Source organism: Bos indicus x Bos taurus, chromosome 21 (genome assembly GCF_003369695.1).
Source record: "Bos indicus x Bos taurus breed Angus x Brahman F1 hybrid chromosome 21, Bos_hybrid_MaternalHap_v2.0, whole genome shotgun sequence".
NCBI lineage: Eukaryota > Metazoa > Chordata > Mammalia > Artiodactyla > Bovidae > Bos > Bos indicus x Bos taurus.
The window spans coordinates 69,798,567-69,812,856 of record NC_040096.1 but is presented as its reverse complement, the minus strand read 5'-3'; positions in this window follow the sequence as shown (position 1 = coordinate 69,812,856).

The following is a 14,290-nucleotide window of genomic DNA, read 5'->3' as shown; positions in this document are numbered from 1 at the left end:
GTGGAGGTGAGGAAGCAGAGGACATGTCAGTTCAGTCGCTCAGTCGTGTCCAACTCTTTGTGACCCCGTGGACTGCAGCACACCAGGCCTCCCTGTCCATCACCAACTCCCAGAGCTTACTCAAACTCATGTCTATTGAGTCAGTGATGCCATCCAACCATCTCATCCTCTATTGTCCCCTTCTCCTCCCTCCTTCACTCTTTCACAGCATCAGGGTCTTTCCCAATGAGTCAGTTCTTCACATCAGGTGGCCAAAGATGAGAGGGTAACAGGTAGGAAGGCCAGGGGTCTCCAAACGGAGGAAATAGGCTGCAAGTGTCAGACATCTTTTATCTCTGTCTTAAGTGACAGGAAGAAACAAACTAGTGTGATATTTTTTCCCTTTCTCTATGCAAAGTTAAGAAGAGGTTTCTCTCAAAATTTTGTGTTGCCATAACGACACCTGGTTCCTCCTGAACTTACCTTTTCTCAAACCTTGAGCTCACCAGTGCACGTTTCTTATGGAGATGTTTGACGTAAGCTGTTAATGTGCTGTGCATTTACCCCAGGCTCTGTCTCCAAGTCTGTTCCATCTAAAGGTTCAGAACTGACTTGACAAACCAGTATGTTATATTCATACATTGTTTTCCTAATCTATATTAATGAAACTATATGTTTGTATGGAAATCTTCCTTTCTTCAAGATTCATGTCAATCGTTTTATGGCCTGGGATGACTCACCTGGTATCAAGGTTATCTCAGAATGCATGTTGTGGGTGAGAGGCCTGATGCCACTCTGAGTTTTGAGACATTTCCTTTCTTTAATTAGACTGCTAGTAGCTATATAACATCCAGCTAAAGACTAGTGGGGGCGGGGGGGCACTCTTTCTGCCCCCTTCTGATGTCTATGTCAGAAGATGTCTCTATCTCTTTTATACTTTAATAAAACTTTATTACACAAAAGCTCTGAGTGATCAAGCCTCATCTCTGGGCCTGGATTGAATTCTTCTCCTCTGGAGGCCAAGAATCCCAGTGTCTTTTGCAGTTCAGGAACAACCTTTCAAAGTATTGGAGCTTCAGCTTCAGCATCAATCTTTCCAATGAATATTCAGGACTGATTTCCTTTAGGATTGACTGGTTTGATCTCCTTGCAGTTCAAGGGGCTCTCAAGAGTCTTCTCCAACACCACAGTTCAAAACCATCAGTTCTTCAGCGCTCAGCTTTCTTTGTGGTCCAACTCTCACATCCATACATGACCACTGGAGAAGCAGTTCTGACTACATGGCCTTCTGTTGGCAAAGTGATGTCTCTGCTTTTTAATACACTGTCTAGGTTTGTCATAGGTTTTCTTCCAAGGAGAAGGTGTCTTTTAATTTCATGGCTGCAGTCACCATCTGCAGTGATTTTGGAGCCCAAGAAAATAAAGTCTGTCACTGCTTCCATTGTTTCCCCATCTATTTGCACAGTAAAAAGATCACAAATATCTCCTAGAATGGCCAGCCTCGGGGAAGGGATCCGTTATTTCCTTCCTTCCTATACCACCCACAGGTGGGCAGGTCAGGACATGTCCCTGACCACAGGCACTTTGGTTTAACACTCAGGCAGTGGGGTGGGGTTCCCCATGCTGTTTTAAGTCGCTTCAGTCATGATTAATTCTTTGCGACTATTTAGGTAGTTAGAATAGGGAAAAGGAGTCCAAAATGGCAGCAGCTAAAAGACAAAGGAAAAGCCCATGAAAACAGAACAAAGGAAGGTCTGAGGACTGGAGTGAGGACCTCAGGTAGAACAAACAGCACTCGTGGCTAGCCCTGTTTACAAAGGGCAGGCCCGGGGGAGGAAAAACATATAAAAAGAGGAGCCAAAGGGTCGGGGGTCTCTCCTGTGCTTGCGCACACTCTCTGTCTCTCTTTCTCCCTCTCTCTCTCTCTTCTATTTGCATCTTTTGGGTCAGCATGCAAATCCCATGGACAGAGGAGCCTAGTAGGCTGCAGTCCATGGGGTCTCGAAGAGTCCGACACGACAGAGCGACTTCACTTTCACTTTTCCTTTCATGCATTAGAGAAGGAAATGGCAACCCATTCCAGTGTTCTTGCCTGGAGAATCCCAGGGATGAGGGAGCCTGGTGGGCTGCCATCTATGGGGTTGCACAGAGTCGGACACGACTGAAGCAACTGAAGCAGCAGCAGCAGCCTTCATGCCTCGAGGATGTATTCTCCCTTTATTTTCTAAATAAATTTGAGCTGCAACACGGATCTGTCAGAGAACGTAGAGTTATAGCACAGACTGTCCAAGAGCTGCGACGTGCCGAGGGCTTTAACATCTGTCGCTTCAAATTTTTGTTGTGATGAGACAAAACCAGGGAAATCACACACGCCTCTGACATGACCCTAGGGGCTGTAGCCCACCAGACTCCTTTGTCCATGGGATTCTCCAGGCAAGAATACTGGAGTGGGTTGCAATGTCCTCCTCCAGAGGATCTTCCTGACCTAGGGATGAAACCCATGTCTCTTACACCTCCTGCATTGGCAGGGGGGTTTCTTACCACTAGCGCCACCTGGGAAACCCAAGGTTCCCCGATTTAGACCGTTATGTGTGGACAGTATCATTTTAGTGAACAGAAGCAACAGGAAGCAAAAGTCAAAAAAACAGATCCAACCTAGAGTCAGTTCTTCCCTGTAACACGATCCCAAAGCCCACCTCCCCATGCCCCTCTGCACCTGCCCTTTCCCCAGGATGAAAAGGAGGCCCCACTAGGCTAACGCATACTGGGACTTCCCATCACACAGCCTCGGGGAGAATGTGCCCTCTGGGAATGTGGCAGATGGCAAAGGCGCAGAGGACACGAGCTCTTCTTCCTCACTATTTAGCCCTATACAGACAAACCCTGGGCCAAATGTCTGAAGACTCTAGTAGGTTCACTGAAGTATTTCAAGTCTGATTGAACAGGAAGGATATCCAAATGGTACTATCTACTTATCTATCCAAGAGGAGGAGCAAAGGATTTGGACAGCAGCCCAGTGGCACACTGACCAGCTCACCAGGGACCACCCCAACATTTACAACAGTGGTGAGAGCACAGTCCCAAATTTGGAGCCCATTTGAGATATAATTCCTGGGGATGGGGGAGGGGGGGAAAGAGCAGGCACCACTGGTCCAATGCCAATCAAAGGGACGAGAAAGTGCATTAGAAGGCCACTCAACTGGGAAAAGGTCAAGGAAGTGACCCAAGAGAAGGAAAAAAGACAGCTCTTAAACCTACAGACTCCTATGCCCCAGCAGCTAGAGGTGACCTTTGGGGTATTTAATAATCAAGATCAGACTGAGGAAGAGGAAAAAACCTGACATGAGTAGAGGCAGGCCAGAGCTCAAGCTGAATTGATAGCCTGCCCACAGCCATGCCCTGCAACCCAGGAAGACCCAAAGGACAGAAGAAGTCTCACCCATCCATCCAGAGGTAAAAGCAACAGGAAGGAATGCTTCCAATGCAAGTCAACCAGCCACTGGGCCCACGAGCACCAGAAGAGGCCGCGTAGGCCATCAGCTCAGTTCAGTTCAGTCGCTCAGTCATCCGACTCTTCACAACCCCATGGACCACAGCACGCCAGGCCTCCCTGTCCATCACCAACTCCCAGAGTTTACTCAGACTCATCTCCACCGAGTCGGTGATGCCATCCAACCATATCATCCTCTGTCGTCCCCTTCTCCTCCTCCCCTCAATCTTTCCCAGGATCACGGTCTTTTCAAATGAGTCAGCCCTTCGCATGAGATGGCCAAACTATTCGAGCTTCAGCTTCAACATCAGTCCTTCCAATGAACACTCAGGACTGATCTCCTTTAGGATTCACTGCTTGGATCTCCTTGCAGTCCAAGGGACTCTCAAGAGTCTTCTCCAACACCACAGTTCAAAAGCATCAATTCTTCAGCACTCAGCTTTCTTCACAGTCCAGTTCTCACATCCATACATGACCACTGGAAAAACCATGCTGCTGCTGCTGCTGCTGCTAAGTCACTTCAGTCGTGTCCGACTCTGTGTGACCCCATAGACAGCAGCCCACCAGGCTCCCCCATCCCTGGGATTCTCCAGGCAAGAACACTGGAGCGGGTTTCCATTTCCTTCTCCAATGCATCAAAGTGAAAAGTGAAAGTGAAGTCGCTCAGTCGTGTCCAACTCTTAGCGACCCCATGGACTGCAGCCCACCAGGCTCCTCCATCCATGGGATTTTCCAGGCAAGAGTACTGGTCATAACTTTCCTTCCAAGGGGTAAGCATCTTTTAATTTCATGGCTGCAGTCAGCATCTGCAGTGATTTTGGAGCCCCAAAAAATAAAGTCTGACACTGTTTCCACTGTCTCCCCATCTATTTGCCATGAAGTGATGGAACCAGATGCCATGAACTTAGTTTTCTGAATGTTGAGCTTTAAGCCAACTTTTTCACTCTCCTCTTTCACTTTCATCAAGAGGCTCTTTAGTTCTTCTTCACTTTCTGCCATAAGGGTGGTGTCATCTACATATCTGAGGTTATTGATATTTCTCCCGGCAATCTTGATTCCAGCTTGTGCTTCATCCAGCCCAGCATGTCTCATAATGTACTCTGCATAGAAGTTAAATAAACAGGGTGACAAAATACCGCCTTGACATACTCCTTTTCCTATTTGGAACCAGTCTGTTGTTCCATGTCCAGTTCTAACTGTTGCTTCCTGACCTGCATACAGATTTCTCAGGAGGCAGGTCAGGTGGTCTGGTACTCTCATCTCTTTTAGAATTTTCCACAGTTTATTGTGATCCACACAGTCAAAGGCTTTGGCATAGTCAGTAAAGCAGAAGTAGATGTTTTTCTGGAACTCTCTTGCTTTTTCCATGATCCAGCAGATGTTGGCAATTTGATCTCTGGTTCCTCTGCCTTTTCTAAAACCAGCTTGAACATCTGGAAGTTCATGACTCACGTATTGTTGAAGCCTGGATTGGAGAATTTTGAGTATTACTTTCCTAGTGTGTGAGATGAGTGCAATTGTGCAGTAATTTGAGCATTCTTTGGCATTGCCTTTCTTTGGGATTGGGGTGAAAACTGACCTTTTCCAGTCCTGTGGCCACTGCAGAGTTTTCCAAATTTGCTGGCATATTGAGTGCAGCACTTTCATAACATCATCTTTTAGGATTTGAAATAGCTAAACTTGAATTCTATTACCTCCATTAGCTTTGTTCATCATGATGCTTCCTAAGGCCCACTTGACTTCACATTCCAGGGTGTCTGACTCTAGGTGAGTAATCACACCATCGTGATTATCTGGGTCATGAAGATCTTTTTTGTACAGTTCTTCTGTGTATTCTTGCCTAAGCCATGCACGGTCTGAAAACAGACAGCGAGACATGGAACTCACTTTGACTCCAGGAGGAGGGGGATCCCTCTGCTGAAATGGCCATGCTGGATGGCTGAGGTGTTCTGTGGTTTAAGCCCAAAAGACATCCCCATCAAGGAGCCCCAGGTGTCCCCTGATGTGGCAGGTAATAAGATTGATTTACCAATCGATATACCAAAGAAATTCTCACACTGTTAAGAAAGTTCTAGGACCCACGCAAATTTCCCTACCTGGAGATCCAGCAAAGGCACTGAGAACCCCCAGGGAATTTTACTTGGGAAGCCAGTAGGAGACTGAGCCTGGAGAAGGCAATGGCAGCCCTCTCCAGTACTCTTGCCTGGAAAATCCCATAGACGGAGGAGCCTGGTAGGCTGCAGTCCATGGGGTCTCGGAGAGTCCGACACGACTGAGCGACTTCACTTTCACTTTTCACTTTCATGCATTGGAGAAGGAAATGGCAACCCACTCCAGTGTTCTTGCCTGAAGAATCCCAGGGACGGGGGATCCTGGTGGGCTGCCGTCTATGGGGTCGCGCAGAGTCGGACATGACTGAAGCGACTTAGCAGCAGCAGCAGTAGCAGCAGGAGACTGAGCCAGATTTGCCTGTCAGTGTCCACAAGTCTCAGGTGGAGGCATGGGTCAACAGTTTGGCCTCAAGCCAAACAACAGGGAGGGAACTCAGCTCATCAATAGAAAACCGGAGTAAAGATTTACTGAGCATGGCCCTGCCCATCAGAACAAGACCCAGTTTCCCTCACAGTCAGTATCTTCCAATAGAAAGCTTCCATAATCCTCTTATCCTTATTTATCAGAGGGCAGACAGAATGAAAACCATAATCACAAAATACTAACCAAACTGATCACAAGGATAACAGCCTGGTCTAACTCAATGAAACTATGAGCCATGCCATGCAGGGCCACCCAAGACGGATGGGTCACGGTGGAGAGTTCTGACTAAACATGGTCCACTGGAGAGGGGAATAGCAAACCACTTCAGTATTCTTGCCCTGAGAGCTCCATGAACAGTATGAAAAGGCAAAAAGATAGGACACTGAAAGATGAACTCCCCAGGTCGGTAGGTACCCAATATGGTCCTGAAGAAGAATGGAGAAAATAACTCCAGAAACAATGAAAAGAGGGAGCCAAAGTGAAAATAACGCCCAGTTGTGGATGTGACTGGTGAGGGACATAAACTTCGATGGTGCAGAAAACAATATTGCATAGGAACCTGGAATGTTAAGTCCATGAATCAAGGTAAATTGGAAGCGGTCAAACAGGAGATGGCAAGAGTGAGCATCAGCATTTTAGGGATCAACGAACTAAAATGGACTGGAATGGGCAAATTTAATTCACATGACCATTATATCTACTACTGTGGGCAAGAATCCCTTAGAAGAAATGGAGTAGCCCTCATAGTCAACAAAAGATTCTGAAATGCAGTACTTGGGTGCAATCTCAAAAATGACAGAATGATCTCTGTTCTTTTCCAAGGCAAGCCATTCAGTATCACAGTAATCCAAGTCTATGCCCCATCCACTAATGCCAAAGAAGCTGAAGTTGAACGGTTCTATGATGGCCTACAAGACCTTCTAGAATTAACACCAAAAAATGACATCTTTTCATCATAGGGGATTGGAATGCAAAAGTAGGAAGTCAAGAGTAATGGGCTGGAGTAATGGGCAAGTTTGACCTTGGAGCATAGAAATAAGCAGAGAAAAGGCTAACAATTTTCCCAAGAACGCACCAGTCATAGCAAGCACTCTCTTCCAAAAACAAAAGTGACGACTCTACACATGGACATCACCAGATGGTCAACACCAAAATCAGACTGATTATATTCTTTCCAGCTGAAGATGGAGACGCTCTACACAGTCAACAAAAACAAGACGGGGAGCTGACTCTGGCTCAGATTGTGCTCCTAACTGCAAAATTCAGACTTAAGTTGAAGAAAGTAGGGAGAACCACTAGACCATTCAGGTATGACCTAAAGCAAATCCCTTATGATTATACAGTGGAAGTGACAAATAGATTCAAGGGATTAGATCTCATAGACAGAATGCCTGAAGAACTATGGATGAAGGTTCATGACATTGTACAGGAGACAATGATCAAGACCATCCCCAAGAAAAGAAATGCAAAAACACAAAATGGTTGTGTGAGGAGGCCTTACAAATAGCTGAGAAAAGAAGAGAAGCAAAAGGCAAAAGAGAAAAGGAAAGATATACCCAGCTGAATGCAGAGTTCCAAGGAGAGATTCAGAAAGCCTTCCTCAGTGGTCAATGCAAAGAAATAGAGGAAAACAATAGAATGGGAAAGACTAGAGATCTCCTCACGAAAGTTAGAGACATCAAGGGAACATTTCATGCAAAGATGGGCCCAAGGAAGGACAGAAATGGCATGGACCTAACAGAAGCAGAAGAGATTAAGAAGAGGTGGCAAGAATACACAGAACTATACAAAAAAGACCTTCATGACCCAGATAACCACAATGGTATGACCAGTCACTTAGAGCCAGAAATCCTGGAGTCTGAAGTCAAGTGGACCTTAGGAAGCATCACTATGAACAAAGCTGGTGGAGGTGATGGAATTCCAGTTGAGCTAATTCAAGTCTTAAGGATGATGCTGTCAAAGTGCTGCCCTCAAAATGCCTGCAAATTTGGAAAACTCAGCAGTGGACACAGGACTGGAAAAGGTTAGTTTTCATTCCAATCCCAAAGAAAAGCAATGCCAAAGAATGTTCAAACTACCACACAATTGCACTCATCTCACACACTAGCAAATAATTCTCAAAATTCTCCAATCCAAGCTTCAACTGTATGTGAACCAAGAATGTCCAGATGTCCAAGCTGGATTTAGAAAAGGCAGAAGAACCAGAGATCAAATTGCCAACATCTGCTGGATCATCACGAAAGCAGGTGAGTTCCAGAAAAGCATTTATTTCTGCTTTATTGACTATGCCAAAGCCTTTGACTATGTAAATCACAACAAACTGGAAAATTCTTAAAGACCAGAATACCAGTCCACTTTACCTGCCTTCTAAGAAATCTGTATGCAGGTCAAGAAGCAACAGTTAGAACTGGACATGCAACAAAGGACTGTTTCCATATTGGGAAAGGAGAACAATAAGATTGTACGTTGTCACCCTGCTTATTTAACTTCTACGCAGAGTACATCATGTGAAATGCCTGGATGGATGAAGCATGAGCTGGAATCAAGATTTCCAGGAGAAATATCAATAACCTCAGATATGCAGATGACACCACCCTTATGGCAGAAAGCAAAGAGAAACAAAAGAGCCTCTTGATGAAAGCGAAAGAGGAGAGTGAAAAAGCTGGTTTAAAACTCAACATTAATAAAACAAAGATCATGGCATCCAGTCCCATCACTTCATGGCAAATAGATGGGGAAACAATGGAAACAATGACAGGCTGTATTTTCTTGGGCTCCAAAATCACTGCAGATGGTGACTGCAGCCATGAAATTAGAAGACACTTGCTCCTTAGAAGAAAAGCCATGGCAAACCTAGACAGCATATTAAAAAGCAGAGACATTATTTTGCCAACAGAGGTCCACACAGTCAAAACTGGTTTTCCAGTAGTCATGTATGGATGCGAGAGCTGGACCATAAAGAAAGCTGAGCACTGAATAACTGATGCTTTTGAACTGTGGTGTTGGAGAAGACTCTTGAGAGTCCCTTGGACTGCAAGATCAAACCAGTCAATCCTAAAGGAAATCAGTCTTGAATATTCATTGGAAAGACTGATGCTTATGCTGAAGCTCCAATAGTTTAGCCATCTGATGTGAAGATCTGACTCCTTGGAAAAGACCCTGATGCTGGGAAAGGCAGGAGGAGTAAAGACCCTGATTCAAGGCAGCAGGAGAAGGGGACAACAGAGGATGAGACGGTTGGATGGCATCACTGATTCAATGGACAGGAGTTTGAGGAAACTCCGGGAGTTGGTGATGGACAGGGAGGCCTGGCATGCTGCAGTCCACAGAGTCACAAAGAGTTGGACACGACTGAGTGACTGAACTGAATTGAAGGCCTATAACATTCTTAATATACAATGTGTATATTAGCAGGTTAACATATTTTCTGTGTATAGAAAGCTTCTCTATAGGAAATGTGATGTGATTTCCTATAGAGAAATCAGAGATGTGATGGGGTCTGCGAGGCTGGGAAAGCTGGATGGCTGACAAGATATGGATCGCAGTGTGAAGGTTGGGCCACGTCCTGTCCAGCTTTCTCTGGTTGGTCCTCAGTGGGAAGTGATGACAAAATCCAGGAAGCCATGGGGTATTAAGGAAGACTGGGCCATGGGAGGAAGGCATAGAGTGGCGGTAGGGCTTCCTGGGCTGTTGATAGAGATTGAGGTCTGACAACTTGCAGGTCTGAGGTGGGAGGAGAGGACTGTATCCCAGTCTGGCTCCTGTGGTGGTGCTGGATGTTCTGGACTGGTGGCTGCCTCCATAGGTCATTGTTCTGAGACTGTTAATGGTCTGGCCTTGGCTCCAGTGTCTTACGAAGAGGAATGTTCATGAGGGCCCCTGGGATTTAACCTGGGCAAGTTGGCCCCTCCACCTCCTGCACAGATCTCTGGGCATCCCCCCTTCCACTGGCCAGGAAGAGATCTCCAGTGAGTGTTGATCTGTGAGGGTGGAGCAGACCAGGCTGTGGCCTTGGCCTGGTATGAGGCTCTCTCCTGGTCTCATGTTCCATGTGAACCAGACCCTTGGTGTCTCTGGACAACCTCAGAGTTGCCCAACCCTGGGTGTTCTACCCTCGATCCCTGCAGGCTGCAGGGTTGTGTCAGCATCCACGGGATGTAATCTCCCAGCATGGATGGCAGCTGTGAGAAGGGTCTTCACTGAAAGTGGACTCTCCTGTCAACACGGTCTGGGCACTCTGTACTGGACATGAGGCCACCCTGCCCTGAAGTATGGTCTACACGCTCAACCACCCTCCAGAGGCCCAGACGGTCCCTGCCCTCAGTTTCCTCCTTATGTTCCTTTTCTAATTATTGATCATTTTCCTCCTGCTGGTGGCCACCCCGTTCTCCTTCCTGTGAAGCCCCCTTGGTCACATGTCTTTCTGCTCACTGGGTGCAGAGTGCTCTTTGTATCTAAAGGAACCCTGCCCTTGAGCACGTGTGTCCATCTCTCTGCCCTGTTTCCATGGGGCTCCAGATGCACTCACTTGCTCACCAGGCCATCTAGACTGGCTGGTGGGACAGGGCCTGAAGACCGGCTGCTTTGCCTGAGCTCAGTGGGTAGATGGGTTGGGTGGTGACTAGGTCCACCTCGATGCTGTGTAGCTGTGTTTCTGTGGCCTCAGCACCGACTGTGACTGACCCCTTAGGGTGTGCCCATTGGGAGTGGGACTGTTGTTTGACCTTTGTGTGGGGAGGGGCAGTGAGTCTGAGCTGGAGGCCAGCAGAGCAGGTGTGGTGGAGTCTGAGCTGGGGTTTCTGTGGGCATCAAAGTATTTGAAGCAGGACAAAGTGTCCTGCTTTGTCCACTCGCTCGAACTCAAGTGTCCTGGCTGGACACTTGGGTCCTCGGGGCCAGGTTCACTCCTCTGCCCCCTTCCCTCTGCCCTTTGTCCACACCCTCTGGTAGGGGCACCACCCACTTCCAAGGGACCACAAGCACCTAGCCCAGGGTTCATTCATGGGATTTTACTTTAAGGGAACTTTCCTAGAAAGAGTCAGGAGAGAGCGGCCACACTGATTCCACTCATGGGGCTATCTGTCTCCTACCTCAAATCCCCCTGAGATACCTGGACCCCAAGGAATCTAATCAGGGGGATGAGGGTAATAGTCCTTCTGCAGCTCCTTCAGGCTGGTCTTGGACTCCTGGACTCTACCTACCTTGGGCCATGAACTCTGCCTGATGAATTCTGCTGCCACCTGGTTGAAATCTGCTGCAGGGAGTGGATGGGATGCTGCATTACCATCATCTGGACATGGAATGGCTGTGATCTGGAGGAGACAGGTCTTTCTAAGACGATAAATAGATGTGGGCCAAAGCGGAGAAGAAGAGAGACAGAAATCAAAGACCCTACAAGGAGTAGGATCCAGGAGACCTGGACCCTCTGAGAGCCAGCCCTCTGTGAGGTGCTGCCTTAGATGAGAAGCCCCAAGTATCTCTATGGGCTTGACCTGTGCCGTTTACCCCGAACCAGCATCACTCACCTAACATGGGGGCAACTCACCCCAGGCAGCTGCTGGCACACGGAGGGCCATTCCAGGGGACCCTGTACGCAGACCACAGGGGAATAGCAGACATGGGTCCGGCTCCCTCTTCTGATCAGCCTCAGTTTGGGTCAAACAAGGGGCTATCCAGGGTCTCCTAACCACACGATGGCCCAAATAAAGCCCAGAAGTTCTCTCCCCAAAGTGGGGTGAGACCTTCAGGGACAACCAGAAAGGCATGTGGGATCAAACACTGTCAAACCAACACAAGAGAGCCCCAGTACCAGATGTGAGGCTCCCCCCAGACCCCAGTCACAGTGCAGCCTGTAGAGGGAACAGGCCCAGTCGGGAGACCAGGACCGAGAAAGTGACCCCTGTCAGTCAGTCCAGCTACTCAGTCATGTCCGACTCTTTGCAACCCCACAGACTGCAGCACGCCAGGCCTCCCTGCCCATCACCAACTCCCGGAGCTTGCTCAAACTCAAGTCCATTGAGTCGGCGATGCCATCCAGCCATCTCATCCTCTGTCGTCCCCTTCTCCTCCTGCCCCCAATCCCTCCCAGCATCAGAGTCTTTTCCAATGAGTCAACTCTTCGCATGAGGTGGCCAAAGTATTGGAGTTTCAGCTTCAACGTCAGTCCTTCCAATGAACACCCAGGACTGATCTCCTTTACAATGGACTGATTGGATCTCATTGTAGTCCAAGGGATTCTCAAGAGTCTTTTCCAACACCACAGTTCAAAAGCATTGATTTTTTACTCAGCTTTCTTTATGGTCCAACTCTCACATCCATACATGACTACTGGAAAAACCATAGCTTTGACTAGACGGACCTTTGTCAGCAAAGTAATATCTCTGCTTTCTAATGTGCTGTCTACGTTGGTCATAGCTTTTCTTCCAAGGAACAAGTGTCTTTTAATTTCATGGCTGCAGTCACCATCTGGAGTGATTTTGGAGCCCAAGAAAATAGTCTGTCACTGTTTCCATTGTTTCCTCGTCTATTTTGCCATGAATGCCATGATCTTCATTTTTCGAATGTTGAGTTTTAAGCCAGCTTTTTCACTCTCCTCTTTCACTTTCATCAAGAGTCTCTCTAGTTCCTCTTCATTTTCTGCCATGAGAGTGTGCGGGGAGCCGGTGAGGCATTCCACTCGTGACAAAGGTCATGAGGAAGGAGGCTCGGCATACGCAAAGGCGGGATCGAGCCTCAGGAGTCCCCCCGGATATTCTCGAGCATTTTCCCCAAAAAAACCAGAGTCTGCCTACTTTATTGCTTTGTGCTCTCACCTCTGACTTTACTGGGGGCTGTCCCCTACCACCATCTCTCTCTCTCTGTCAAAGAGTTAACTTACAACTCCAATTAATAAAGTTCCTGGGCAATTAGGAGTGTTTAAATCCAAACCCCTCTGATGGCTCTCTAACTCGCCTGACAAGTTTACCCGGACTCCTGCAGCTATGCATACGATTGTTTACAGTCTCCCAGCCTCGAGAGGCATGGGAAGCTTAAGATATTCAAATAGCTTAGAGCCTCTCAGAGAGTTAGAAACTGTCAGAATAAACTAGTAAAGGATTTCATTGATGAGTCAATGTTTGTTGCCAAGTTTTCACATCCCCTGAATTGTATCCTTGAATATGTATTAATTAATAGTTGGTATATAGAAAAAATAAGTAGTGGCCTTGGTGTTAGTAACTTTAGACCCTTAAGGTAATAAATTCTTTCTTTGTTGTAAACCCATTACACATCCGCCCTATAGGAATGCAATTTTATCTTTGGAAGATGGTGCCAAACCTTAAAATAATTACTCTTAGAGAAAGTAAGTCTTTGTTGATAAGTCCTTGTCAAGAGTCATAAAATGTTAGTAGGCCTTCTGGCCAGAAGATGATGTAAATCACCTAAACCATTTGTATACGATAAATTTGCAGGAAAGAAACCTTGGTTTTTGATAAGAATCAAAGACTGCTGACTTTGCATCCCCTATTATCCTCTATGTGTAACTTAGGGTATAAAAGCCCCTGTTAAAAATAAAGCTACGGGCCTTGCTCACCAACGCTTGGTCTCCCCATGTCATTCTTTCTTTTAACTTCCAGCTGAGTCTCCATCTGGAGCGCGGAACCCACCACGCTTACTAATCATGCCTGGGCTTCTAAGACCCACTCGAGAAGGTGTCTAGGGTGAGACACCTTCCGCTATTCGAGAGGGCGCCTGCGGCCTACGTAAGTGGTGCAAACTTCTTGTCTTGAAGTTTTATTGGTCTCCCGCGTAAACCAAGCTACTCAGCTTCTTTTCTCCACTGAATTTTCCTACTGAGCTATCCTCATTATATTGTTCTCTATATCTCTAATTAGCATATAAATAGTCGCCGACGCCGTCTCCCCTTCGAATACCCTGGATCAGCCGGGGCTGGTCCTCGGCAGGAGTGGTGTCATCTGCATATCTGAGGTTATTGCTATTTCTCCTGGTAATCTTGATTCCAGCTTGTGCTTCCTCCATCCAGGTATGTCACATGATGTACTCTGCATAGAAGTTAAATAAGCAGGGTCACAAAATACAATCTTGATGTTCTCCTTTTCCAAATTTTAACCAGTCCGTTGTTCCTTATCTGGTTCTGTTACTTCTTGACCTGCATACAGGTTTCTCAGGAGGCAGTTAATGTGGTCTGGTATTCCCCTCTCTTTAAGAATGTTCCAGTCTGTTGTGATCCACCCATTCAAAGGCTGTAGTGTAGTCAATAAAGCAGAAGCAGTAAAATGCTGCCACTTT